The sequence below is a fragment of the Gavia stellata genome, chromosome 22 (assembly GCF_030936135.1).
Source record: "Gavia stellata isolate bGavSte3 chromosome 22, bGavSte3.hap2, whole genome shotgun sequence".
In the NCBI taxonomy this organism is placed as follows: domain Eukaryota; kingdom Metazoa; phylum Chordata; class Aves; order Gaviiformes; family Gaviidae; genus Gavia; species Gavia stellata.
Window position 1 is genome coordinate 2,404,380 of NC_082615.1, and position 14,016 is coordinate 2,418,395.

Here is a 14,016-nt window from a genome sequence, read left to right on the forward strand (position 1 = left end):
CTGTCGGGGCGGGCTCCGCCCCGCGCTGCAGCACGCCCGGCGGGGGGCGCGGCGCGTCCCCGGCGCTGCAGCGGGCGGTGCGCGCGGTGCTGCAGCACGGGGCGGGGGCGCGCTTCCCCCTCACCCACCTTCCCCCCCGGCGGCGCCCCTGTATTTTGGGTCGATGAAGGGTTTTTCAGGCCCCGGCCCCCGGGCCGGCTTCCATCGACGTGAGAGATAAGGAGGAAACCCGTCCCCGGTCGCTAGAAGCGGGCAATGCCCTCCCGCCGGGCCCCGGCGGCCCGCCGCCGTGCTGGGGACTCGGGGTCGCCTCACGCTGCCCTCAGCGGTCCCCGTCTGAGGCGGCGGTCTCCGGTTTCCAGGCCCTGGGTGGGATGGCAGTCCCGCAGAAAAGGACCCGGACCCGATTTCCAGATTTCCAGTTCTAGAAACTCTACCGCAGCCCTCAGTAGTTGCTCCCGGGGGTAATTACCCTGACTATTAAAATAAAAACCCAGCCCTCGCTGCAAGTCTGACCTGGTCTCCCAGCCCCGCGATCCGGTCGAGTGTCTCGGTGCTGGCTCAGCAGCCCCGCTGAGGAAAGCGCGCTCCTGCGTGGCGGCCGTTCAGCCGCCACCGAGCAGCCCCGGCCTCCCCTGCCCCAGGCCGGCCGAGCTCCCGCTCAGATACGTGTTTTTCTCCTTCCATAATCCTGAGGCTTTTTGGAGCCCTCACCCGTTTGCCAGCGCATTTTCTGGATCAGGCAGGAGGGTAGGCAGGAGGCTGCAGCATGGGAAAAAAAGGCGTTTGCAGCGTCTCCGAGCATCTCACGGGCTCACGTGGACTTTGAAGATCGGTGCCGGGTGGGTTTCAGGTGGAACACCTCAAGGGGCTGCTGGCCCATGCAATCCGGCACTGCTGCTGCCTGGGATTTTGAGATGGAGAGCTCCAACGTCCTGATGGCCTTCCCTGCTTTTTTGCAAAACCTTTCCCATGTTTTGCTCCCTGGCTCAGAAATCTTCTCGGGGATCACACATGGTGTGTTCAGCCTCTGGGGAATGGGCACAACCTCTCACCACAACCACGGCTCTCTCCAGCCCTGCATGCGAGCAGGTAACTAAGAGCGTCAAGGGTTCCCATCACCAGAGCTGCAGATTTCGTTTCTCCGCCCAGACCAAATGCAAATGCAAGTGGCTCAGGAATTAGAGCTATTTTGTTGGAAGGAATTTGTGCCAGATCCTTCCGATCAAGTCAATGAGCAGAGCGAGGAACAGAGAAGTGGCAGGAAGGAGCATCGAGCCTGGCACGGGGCAAAGCCGCAGCGGGGGATCCCGGGAAGGGCTGAGGGTGTCAGGCAGCGCCTGGGGACAGAAGTAAGGATGTCTCCCATTTCCCCTGTGCTTAGGAAGCAGGACTTTCTATGGACTACCTGCACGAATGGAAATGTTTCAAAGCAGCACCTGCCATTTCAATACAACTTAGCATTTTTTGGACAGGTTGCTCGTTTCAAAAAGGGAGGCAATAAGGCAAACCATGGGGAACCAGGCTCCTGGCACGGAGCTGGAAATCACTCGGTCATCTCTGCTCATCTTTGCACACAAATCAGTTCATGCGCAACTCCTGGCACTTGGATTTATATGAAAGTCTCCCTCTTAATTACCATTTCAGTGGGAGGTCTTGTACATCCTGTTTCACCGAAAAATAAGGGTGTTGACTCGCAAACGCAGGTAGATGAAAGCCGAAAGGCTGAACTGGTTACTCCCCAGCTGTTTTTCGCTTTGCAAGGACTGCCACTCCCGGGGCTGGGATGGCTGAGCTGCGCAGCGAGCCGCCCCGAGCACCCGTAGGCAGCAGAACGAGGCCAACACCGTGCGGACTTTGGGTTGCTTAAATACAGGCATCCAGCATGTCGCATCTCCCACGATTTACACTTTTTCTTTGCTCAGCCAGCAGGTCTGCTCAAGATGCTCAGCCGACGTTCACATTGTGGTGCCAGCCCCTCGGCAGCACCAGGGCTTTGCAACGGAGCAGTCTGATGAGTATTTTACTCCCTTTGGAAAAACCACACACTCAAGGAGCAGCATCGTGCACTGGTTACGGTCACCCCTCGGGGCGCCTGAGGCCTCGGGATGGTGCAGCACCCACACCCGCCTTCATGCTCCGGGTCAGCACTTCCACATCATGCTGCTTCAGGCTTCAGTCACAAAACTTCCATTTTCAGGCATACAGCATCTTTTAAAAGAAAAATAGAAACATCACACAGAAAACATTATTCTAGAGACAAGCTGTTTGAAGAGTTTAGTTTCTTTTAGAAAATTATTTCCATGGAAAATCTTTGAGGATCCTGTAGATGCCATGTGGAGTGTGTCAGGGTTATAGCATTGAGTTATTATTTTTATCCCACAATTATTTTTATCCAGGCCAGTGTTAGGAAGGAATTCCCTAAATCCGCTCAATGTCTTTAACCTATAGAGGGAAAGATATTTCTATCTTCGCCAGGAAACTGGAAAGAGCAGAAAGAAGCATCTTTCATAAAGGATTTTTATTTGAAATAGAAACTCAGCTGGTCCCTAATCCTAAAATTGCTTCCCTACCTTTAAACAGAAGGATAATGATACCGTTGCTACTAGGGCATGCATGTGCTTAAGGCAAAGCATGTCCCTGTGGGTGTTTCCACAGCTGGAATCCGAGCAGGTAACTAGGAACTACTTAAGCTTAAAGCAGTGCCTGAGATTTTGAAAACAATATGTGGAGGATCTAGGCAAAAAATGCTCCATTCATTTCTAATTTAGAGGTCTTACTACTGGTGGCATGTATTGGAAAGCTAATTTCCGTACTGGGCGATGTGCGCCTCCATCCCCAGTCTGCTTTGGACGTCGCTGGGCAGAGCGAACTTTTGCAAGGGGAAAACACACAACCAACACCCAACAGCTGTTTGTTTTGTCTCGTGTCCCTACCAGCATCCACAAGTAAGCCAAGCAGCGCTCATTCCTTGATTATTCGACAACTTTGCTTCCTGCAGAGACTGGCATCCTCCCTCTCTGCCCTGCTTTCTGACTGCGGCAGGTTTTGGGCACATCTCCAAGACTTACAGAGCCAGGTCTGGCCTCCCCCAGGAGACCCACGTCTCTACAAAGCAGGACGTCTTAGAATCTTTCTGGGTCAATTTTTTTCTCCATAACTTCAAGTACTGAACAATACTGAGCCAAGGTTTAGAATTAAATATTTAAATACAAGAGTTGCATATGCAGAGGCATTGTCTGTGCTTAGTGGTGACAAGGCGACATGTGAGTAAAATCCATATGGATTCGTTTTCCAGTTCAAATCCTGACTTGCTGTGGCTTTGGGTAGCCACGGTACCTTCCCTGCCCTCGCTCACCCTGCAAAGGGAAAAGACTTTGTTATGCCTGTTTGCCATGTCAGAGATGAGATCACGTTTGATGTATAATGTGCTTTGACACCTTCAGAAGGAAAGTGCGAGGAAAAGGCAGAATTGCTCATGTAAAAACTGGCTGCTTTGTTGCATGGGATCAAAACACAGAGAAGTGTAGGAATAAAAGAAAAATTATTCCACAATAAAATTACTTTATAGTAAACATTTCTATGGGAGAAGCTTGAAAGGAATTGGAAATTCTAGCTTCATGCTTAGTGCTTGAGTTTCAAAGCTTTCTGAGATGTAATAAATTACAGTAAGATGAGGTTACACTTATTTCTTGAAGCATGCTGTCCTCCAGGACCGCACCGTTTATTTTATCTCATATGTCAATAGGAAACGTTTTGAAACAGGAGGTGTTCTCCAGGGCACCACACAGGGATCAGCACCAAATATGAGATTCATTGTCTCACCCATCATATATTTTAGTCCTGGATAGTTTAAAAAGTTAGCTAAATCAGGAATGGAAAGTCTGCTTCTTACTCACAAAAGGGGATTGCACAATAGTTGGTTGGACAGGCTGCTGTGAACCTGATGTCAGATCAGCAAAAATAGCCACCTCTGCAGCAAATGAGTCAAGATCTGAGCAGCAGAGTGAAAGATTTGCATTCCCTCCAAGCAAACCTCTGACATCCATGCTGCTGTTTTCTAACAGGTTGTGCTGGAAGCCAAGACACTCCATAGAACATCTCGAGCCTCTTCAAACATGAAGGGCTTGAAGCGGAGGACCCGGGATGAGATCCATGTCAGATCACCCTGCTGCAATCATGCTTCATGCTAGGAGCGAGACCCAGACACACACGGGGGACCTGCGCTCGCCCGCTCCTTGCTTTCTCTCTTCCTTCCCCTTTCCTCCATCCATCACACTGGGAAGGAACAGAGGCTGGAAAGGTAGAGCAGGATTTTCGCAACCATGCCTTCCACCCTCTGTGCAAGGGTTTGGCATGCGTTTCTCTTCCCTCAAGGAAAAGGAGGGCTCATTCACAAGTCTCTGCTTAAAAACAGACGGAAATCTGAACCTCCCTTTTCCCCTCGAAGCAGGAACTTGTCTGCAAGATCTGTCCTCCCCCTCCTCACTCACCACACCCAGAGATCGGAAATTGTCCCCGGGAAAACCACGTGCTGCAGGTCTGGGGAGCTGCCTTTTTATTTCTGGCTAGCTGGGAGCTTGCAATTCACCAGACTGGATTCTCGTCCCAGTTACACCAGTTCGCATTGTAGAAACACTTCTCGCTTGCAGTACTGTTTTTAAGAGAAAACGATTTAGCCATTATATAGTAGAAAAGCCAGAAGAAAAATTTCTCAGGCATTGTAGGATCAGAGGGTAATTCAAGCTGGAATGGACCTCAGAAGATCATCTAGTTCAACCCAGCTAGGATTTTGCAGACTTACAAAAAATAAAGAAAACGGTGGAGGTTTCCCGTGGAGCCACTTGCAAAGGGCACATTTCCCTGGGGATCTCTGTCTCGTCCAGAACTGGCCTTTACTCAGCACAACTGCAAGATTAGGTGCTTGGATGCCAGCAGGATGAGCACGTCACACATACCTCTCCTGATGAGAAAGATTGCCCTCCTCGCATTTCGGATGTGGGGTTTATTTGTAGCCTGCTCTTTCATGCCCCATCTCCATTGCCTGTAGGCAGGGCTCGTGCATCGGTACTGGTACAGCACCCACCCTGGCTGGAAACCCTATTTATCCCCTCGCTTTCCTTCCCCTGTCCCTCTGCCCATGTTGCCAGGGCTCACAGAATGTTTTCTAATTTGAACTAAATGCCCCATTTATAGCTGGGCAAACCCAGCAGGGTTTTTTTGAGATCTATTGTATACAAAAGTGATGCCAAGGAACACGAGCCCCCTGCATGGTCCAGGGTTTGGGCTGGCCATGTGCTGGAGGGGCTGGGCAGAAATCGAAGACCTGCCCCTGAAAGAGCTTACTGCATCAAAGCCCCAGGGTGGGAGAGCTGAGCTCTCGTCATGGCTGGGGAGCGGGCGGGGATCAGCTGTCCAGGGCCCATTTCTCACCACCCAACGGTGGCCCTTGGCCAGGCTGAAAGAGCCAAATCCTTCCTCTTGGGCTTGAACCTCCATCCGAGACCTTTCTGGCAGAGGTTTAACTGAAACCATCTGGTTTTTACCCAATTAAAGGATTAGCAAAGAAGAAACAGTGCTGAAAAGTTCCCATCAGGGCATTTCCAGCACTCGTGGTGGAAAACCTGGCCATGCCCATTTGCCGAGGAGCAAAGACACGGCAGAGCTGGCCGTTCTCTGCAGGGCTGGGGGTGATGCCAGGACCATGCCAGGGTGGGTGGGACTCTGAGAATTGAGGAAACACTTGGGCCAGGGCTGCCCCAGACATCCTGCAGCCCACGGGCCATGCTGCTGCAACGGGATAGGACCTGCGCTGGAAACCAAGCCTGTCCTTGCGCATCCCAGCACCACATGCCTGCCTCCCACCTGCCCTCGGGGTCTCTTTGAATGCCTAGTGTGCCATGGAGGAGAAAAACCCTCCAGGGCCCACTCCAAGGAGCAAACAGCCAAAAACTGAGCTGAGGATGGCATCCAACAGACCGCAGGGGAGAAACCTTCCACCAAGAGCAGAGAGCTGATGGTTGCTGGGGTGCCTCAGGAGCCTAGGGCCCATTTTTAAAGACAAGTAATGCTTTTGGGATGTCCCTCTGCCTTTCAAGAAGGTGTAAGGTCCTCAGGGTCCACCTGAGGAAGGCATGGACGTGCCCCAGCACACCAGCAGATCCCACCAGACTGTCAGCAGTCTCTAGGGCTAGCAGCAACTTCAGTTTCTTCAGACCTGACCCCAAGAGCTTCTGTCTGCTTAGAAAACCACAGAAAAGCATTCCCAAGACCTGCCTCGTGTTTGGACACAGGGCACAGACACTGCCAGCTCTCCTAACCTTGTAAAACCCTCTCATACTTCAAAAGTGAGCATTTGCAGGGCCAGGCTGCAGGACTGCACCCTCCGACTGCCTCCAGTCCCCTGCAAGTGGCAAGCAACGGCGTGCAGGGTTTGCCCCGGTGATTTCAGTGTACCGGGGATTTTTCCGGCTTCAGCTGGAGCCTCCTGTTAGACTCTGTGCAGTCTTTAATTGGAGCAGATTTACGGCATTTTTATTGCTGCAGACAGCCAGCAGTTGGCACAGCAGGCAGCTTTAATATTACTTTTGCATTTTGTTATTGAATCACCAGCTTGGAAGGCAATTGCGGGGCTTTTTATAGCTGCCGCCTGCTCATGAGCAGCCTGGCACCGCTGCCCCTCTCTGGCCTTTAAATAAATAACTCTCACCAGCTCGGCCGGTGGGAGCCTGTCTGGTCATCCATCAGTGGACCAAAACACCAGGGCCCAAGTGTGTCTGAACCCGGCAGGTTGTGGAGCCGCTCGTCCCGCTCGACAGCTCCAGCAGCACAGCCATAATTCAGCCACTGCTCTGGGGCTCATTCATGGCTTTTCTGTCCCGTAAGGTTGGCCTTGAGGTTTTCATCTGGGGTTTTTGCCATGGATGTGCAAGTGTTTCTCCCAGGGTGCAAAATGCAGCTTCTGCTGTGGAACAGGAGATACAGTCCAAGCTGGACCTGCTGCCTGCCCACGGCACGCCCCGATCGCTCCCCAGCTCAAGACAGCAGAGAGGCAGGGGCAGAGGAGCATGTCCCAGCTGCTCTCACCCTCCTGTGTCCAGCAGAGACCATGACAGACCCAGTGGCTGTAGGATATGTCTCTTCTCTTGCAGGCTCGCCCTTTCCGTTTATGCTGATATATCGCTTCTTGGTCTCACGGGCATGAAGGATCTTTGTCCTGGTCCAGTTTGTCTCTGCGCAAGGGGCGTGATAGTATGCCTAAAAGGGAGGAGGGTGGTCTCCTCCCATTATCGATTATCACGCAGTTTTTTTTATCATATTACATTCAAAGGAGTCAGTTGGTCTTCACAAGCCTCCTCCGTAGCCATTTATCTTTGACTTCAAAGCAGGAGGGTCAGGCCTCATGGACACCAGCTTCCTGATACTGGTTAAGGGCCATCTGGAGAAACCCTCTCCCCTAGAAACCCAGCAGCTGACCCCTGTGCATTCGGGCTGGGAGATGAATTATTCCTGGGGGATGTTCCTGCAAAGGGAAGCAGCCAGTGGTCCTCATATTACATCCATATTGCAGCATGCTGGCTCTGTTGGGATATGCTGCGCAGGGAGTTCCCATCATGGCCCTGGCAGCCGGGCTCGCCCTGGGGTGTTAGCCCACGTCCACCATCTAATTCAATTTAATTCAATCCAATTTAATGATTGACTGAACCCTGCTGGTTTAATTAGTAAGCCGATACTCAGCTATCAGCTGGTCGTAGAGTTGGTAAGTCAGTCATGTGCCAACCCCTTCCCTGGGCTGGGGAGGGGGAACGGGGGATCGATCTCCGCTCAGTCCCATTGAATGAACTCCCTCGGGCGGGTGAGGATGAGCAGGGTGAGGAACAGTTAACCCCTGGCACAGCACACAGAACACATTAGCACGTGGAGTCCAGCTCCACTGTCAGATGGGTGCCAGCACTTCACTTCATGCTGAAGAGAAAATGAGCTTGCGTATCCCTGTTAAGGTCAGGGAGCCCACCCATTTGTGGCACTGGTGCTGGCCTGAGCACTGGGATCCCGCCAGCAGCATCTAGTCCCCTCCAGGCACTGTGCTGTGCTGGTGTAGCTTGTCCCCAAGTCACAGCCGCCAAGTGATGATGGTGCAGAGTGGTGAAGGTGTCCCCAGCTGGCAGACCCGGACCTGACGCAGCATGCCTGGCCTGGCTGGGGAAAGCTTCAGTCTGCCCTGCACACCGTGGGCAATCTCAGCATCGGCAAAGGCCTGGAGCAGAGTGCTGAAGGCACTCGCCAATCCCAGCAGTGACAACTCAGCCATGGGATGACTTTTAAAATACCTCCACCACTTGTTCACACCCTGTGAATGGAGCTGTTTTGAGCTCTGCAGGCAGAAAATGTGGGTACTGCATGGGAAGGGTGGGAGACAACCACAGCAAAGAGCTTAAAGCTCTTGGGTACCACAGAAATGTCTCCCAGAGGTACAAAAATACCTTTCCTACCTCATCACATCAGGAGCTGAAAGGGCAGAGTGTCATGGTAAGCAGGGTACTTCCATCATGATCATCTCTCCATTCCCATGAGCATCACCCTGTTCCCATGGTTATCTCCCCATTCCTCTTGATCATCACCCCATTTCTATGGTCATCTCTGCATTCCTGTGACAGTCACCCTATTCCCATGGTCATCTCCCCATTCCTGTGATCATCTCCCTGTTCTGTGATCGTCTCCCCATTCCCATCGTTACTGCCCCATTCCCATGGTTACTACCCTGTTCCCATGACCATCACCCTGCTCCCATGCAGGCAGCATTCCCATTTCCCACCTTAGCGTGGGTGCAGCCTGTGGCAGGGGCATGGAGAAACCAGGGACTAACACACACTCCTTGATAATTGCTCCCAGCTCACAGAAACAGAGGAGGGCCGAGCACCATGGTGGTGATGCTTGGTAGAGCCTTAGGATGAAGATAAAGGTGATTTGCAAATGATTCAATGATTTTGTTTCTAATTGGACTTGTGCCTTTTCTCATCTGTTTAGGATGGATGAGATTGGTCTGAGCATCTGAAAAGGTTGTTTGTAAAACAAACAAACAGGCTATTAATTACCCTGGATGTTAACTTTGGTCTTTTTTGACTTTGCTGGAAGGCACGGTAGGAAGGTCTGCTCTTGCTAAAGGATGAATCTTGTTGGGCTCAGTCAACCTGGTGCAGCTCCTGGTGCAGGTATTCACATATCAGCGTAGGAGCGGTTGCAACCACCTTCACTTAACCATCCGCAACCTGATTGAAGAGAGTCCACATAGCCCAGTTGCATCAGTTTAATGAACCTATCTAGCAAATGAATTTAAGGCAATCTGGAGATGCAGCCACTGCAACCTTCCCCACCTCCGCTGAAGGATCTTGGTGCTGAATATTTAAGAGGCTTCCTTCCTCCACGTGTCTTTACACCCTAGGGTTTAAAGAGTCTGAAATGAATCCTCGTCTCTTTTAGTAACTCAAATTTTGTCATCAGTTTATTTATTTATTATTTCTTAGTTGTAATTTTATATGTATGTTGTTATTCAATCACCAACGGATCTCAGGACTGGGCAGAAACCACCTGTTTCTGGGAAAAATAAAATACCCCTTTTTTTGCATTGTTTTCTACTTGAACAACCTCCACAGGTGCTGCTGTGCCTCCAGGGCAGAGAGTCGAGGGATTTTTCAATGTAAAATCATGTGGAAGTAAGCACAGAGGTGCTTATACAGGGACTGTGTTTAAATAGTGCTGAGCGATAATGGTTTTGCATGGTGCAAACACCACCAAAGGGAATGAAACAGCACAAAAGAGATGAGCAGACCTTCAAGTTGAAGGAAATTCCCTAATTTCAGCCCTGTAGCAGGGAAACGAGGAGTCCCCAGCAACAAATACCGGGGCTACCACAGCCAGGGGACACTCTTAACCCTGGTACATTAGCTGGGGGGATGGAACGACCCCGGGGGGGAAGCAAACCCACTATTTCAGGGTGTGTAAAGCCCTCAGCATCCCCAACTTGAGCACGCATGGGATAACCATGCCATCAGCACGTCCGTGCAATTACCAGAGCCGTTTTCAATGGCAGCAGCCCATGCTGCAGGGGACGGGGCTATTGATTTGCAACAGGAGATGCAGCCAATGAGGGGTTTTAATATACACATCCTTGTCAGGAATTTTATTTTTCCGTAGGGCTCTTTTGCCTCCCTCCTCCCCTTTCAATTTAAATTTTCTGTCAGGGTCCCAAAAGAGGCCAGCCCTCACCCCCAACCGAACGTACGCGGGACCTGTAATGAGTTAGGGCTGAATTCCTGCCAGCCCTTCTGGTAACGTTTAAAGAGGACGCTGGCGGCTGTCCAAACCCCGAGCGCTGCGGAGGAAAGAAAGGCAGCGCTTGACAGGAGTTAAGATATTGCAGGATGTCTGGGAGACAAAACCATTCAGGGTAATATTGCAACCCACGGTAGCAAGGTAATCCATAAACAGTGAAAGGCTGATGAGCTCTCTTGTAGCCAAAGGACCCCTTGACGCTTAGGAGGCAGAATGCAATTTATTTGTTTCTAATATTTAAAGGCGGTCTTACTCGAAGGCATCTGGCAGAGGGAGAGATTTCAAATCTTCCTCTCTATTTCTTTTTTTTAGGGGAGGAAACAACCCTTTTCTGGAAAGCCTGCTGTAGCCACAAACTAGCTGTGGCCAAGCAGATCCTGTTCAATGGAAGATGGTTTCATAGCTCCATGTTCCCAGCCCAGGTTTTCCAAAGTGCCAGGAGAAGGGTGGAGGGTGACCAGTTTGCAGAGGGCATGGCCCCACGACCAGCTGATTTTCAGGTAGCTGGGGAGAAACCAGCCTGATTTTGAGGAGGACTGGGGAGTGGCAGCAGTCTGGGTTCCCATTTGGCCCCCTGCCTTGAAATCTGGGCTCCCAGGCTCGGCACCACAGAGACTGGGATGTGCTGGCAGTCATGGGGCTCTGGGAGATGGGACCTAAAGAAGCCCCATGGACCCCCCGAGCATGCTGCGGCTGCAGGAGCAGACTGCAACTGCATCTCTTCGCAGCACTTCAACTTCTCTGGGAGAAATCCTGGTCTATTTGGTGAGAGCTCGGCCCTTTGTTAGAGCCCATGGTCACAATGTCACTGTACCTGAAGCAGCACACGCTTGTGTGGCTGCTGCAGCTGCTTTCCTGTCTTGCTTTCCCCTGCCTGTGCCTTCCCAAAGGCATTTTCTCTGCCTGCCCACGTGCTCCCGGCATGCCCAGTGCAGGGGGTGTAGGGGTGTGAGGGCAGTGCAGCAGCACAATTTATCACTCCGCATCTCTGTGCAACAGCAAGAAAAGTTTTCCCTAGCTCAAGGATAACTGCAGGTTATCCCACTCCTAACACAGGGTTCACGCATATCTCCCTGAGCAGGGGAGCATGTACTCCCCCTTTTTTTGTGCCCCGTCAAAGATGCCCCCTCTGCCATGCTCCCTGGACCGGGCACCTGCTCCTCCCAGGCAGTGGGGACCATGGGCAGCAGGGACCCCAGGAAGCCCTTTCGGCAGCACCTGGGTGCCCAGCACCTTGGTGTCTCGCACCTCCTCCCCCAGCCTCTCCTCCCAGGAATGCTGCGAATGCAAAAGCTGACAGCTGCCCAAACCAGCTTTTACCCTTATATAGTATCTGCTTACACTCTTCCCTCCTGAAAGCCGGGCTGGAAAATCCTGATGACAGTGTGGGAAGATAAAGGGCTGCTGCCAGATCGGGGATAAATATTTGTCATTTTCCATCACTTTGTAAGAGCAGGCATCAAGGATTGCAGGCAACCTGCAATTAAACCGGATTCCAATCTGATTAACTGCCATGCGGCTCTGCCGGCTTAACCCCTCCACACCCACCTGCCTGCCAAGCCTGCACGTTACCGCCAGCACCGGAGGGGTTAACGCTCGTACATCCAGGGAGCAAACTGTCACCAGGGATTAACTGCAAGTCCGAAGGCTTTGTGGGGTGCTCCACTAGTAGCAACGACTGGATGCAAACAGCAGGTGACAGCTGGAAGTGGGGAGGTGTCCTTGAGCAAAGCCCCTTTGCAGGCATGCTGCTGGCTGGTGCTTCCCTGCTGGCGTTGAGGAGCTGCTGTCCCGAGAGGACTGATGTCACATCTTTGGTCTGGTCTGAGCCCTTCACTTCTGGCATCATTTCTGGGGATCCTAATGCATGCTGGTAATGCCCCCCAATAAACATCTTAGCAGAAGTCCAGCAGCAGAGCCTCGCTTTCCCATGCACTCGCCCCAATCCGTTTGCTTGCCCCATATCCCTGGACTCTGGACACAAGCTTGGCTGCAAACCCGCACACTCCCTCTGCCCCGTCAGCGCAGGGCCCGCTGGTGGCAGCTCCTGTGCCTGGCCAGCCCTGTGCAACTTCTCCCGTCTCTCCAACACCGGCCGCTTGGCCCCAGTTCCCATTTGCTTTTACTGGGCTGGTCCCTGCTTTGCCAATGCTGCTGTAATCAAACATGTCCCTGCGGCAGAAACACTCATCCCTGTGCCGGGCAGCATCCCTGGCTGAAAGGAGCATGGGAAAGGGCACAGATCTGGCTAGTCTGAAGCCATGTGGTTTGGTCCTAGCAGGGTGGTCCTCCCACTGCCACCCCGGCCGGTCCGTGGCCCAGAGTACCCATCTCTGGCTCTCTGCCAACTCAGAGAAGTCATTCACATTTCCATCCTTCCCTTCACAGGGCACAAAACCTGTATTTCCCATCTTTTTAGTCCCCTGTGTCTCTGGTTTTCTAAAACATCTTCACTCACGCTTAAGAATAACCAAAACCTGCATGTGTAGCGGAAGGAACATGTGCAGGCAGGCTGGACCACACAGAGCCATGCACTGGAGCTGTGTGCAAATGTATTTGTTAATTCACAATCATATACCCCCGCCTTTTTGCTGCATTGCTGGAGGTGCCCCCTCTGCTCTGCAGTGACACAGGGGAACGATACAGCCGTTGTAGCTGGATTAGATATAACCACCTTTTAAAGACATGTTTCATTTTTCCCCTTCCTGGTTTCACTACAGGTGTTTTGTGCCTGATCTCTGCATTCCTGACATGCCTGAAATTCCCTGACGCTTAACCTCAGCTCTGAATTTCCTGGATTTATAACGTTTGGGTTTAGGTTAATAGCAATGACCTTGTAATATTATTCACCCCAAACTACTGATATCTGAGCTCCCCCATAACTCCAGCTTAATACCATTTTGTGCATGTAACATATATATTTGTTACGCCTGCCAAAGCAGCCTCAAGAGTTTCGGCTCTCTGTTTCTATTCAAACTCATCTGATATCCCAGGCCGAGGTAGCATGCATGTTCTGCAGCTTGGTGGGATGCAGACCTGAAAGGTGTCTGAGCATCCTCCAGCTCCCCACCCAGCGCTTCAACCTCTAGTCCATCCCATGGCCACAAGCTCTCCTGCATCGGCAGCCTGTGTCTTCTGGGAACTTCTTGGCAGGAGGACGACTGTGCATCGCTTGTGCCTTTCCCCAGGCGCCTGCCAGGCTGACTCCCAGCCATCAGCTCTTTCCTTCCCAGCACTGAAGAAGTCCCTTAGATATTTTTAAGCTGCTGAGCTGGGGTGCAGAGCTCTTCTGCCTGTGAGAAATACTGGTCTAGGGGCAACATGGTGAGTGGGTGTAAAGCAGTGCAGCTCCAGAGGCTGTTCTGGGGGATGTTGCTTTACACCAGTGAAAATATGGCCTCTGCTGCTTGAAGAAGTTGTGTTTCCTGGTAATAACGGCAGAGTAAGTGAGTAAAGGGTGTTAACCTGAAAGGCCCTTGAAGGCAAATACCTGTGTGTGTGGTTTACAGTGTGGTTTAGCTCCGATCCTGGTCTGGGCAGGAGACGGGCCGGTGGCTCCTTGCTGGCTCAGTGTCCATGGGGGATGGAGGATGCAGAGTGGTATAAGCAGTGGCGGTGGGGAAGGCTGCCCCGCTGGCATGGGAGCCAAACTGCATTTCATCCCCGGGATGGGACCACACGGCC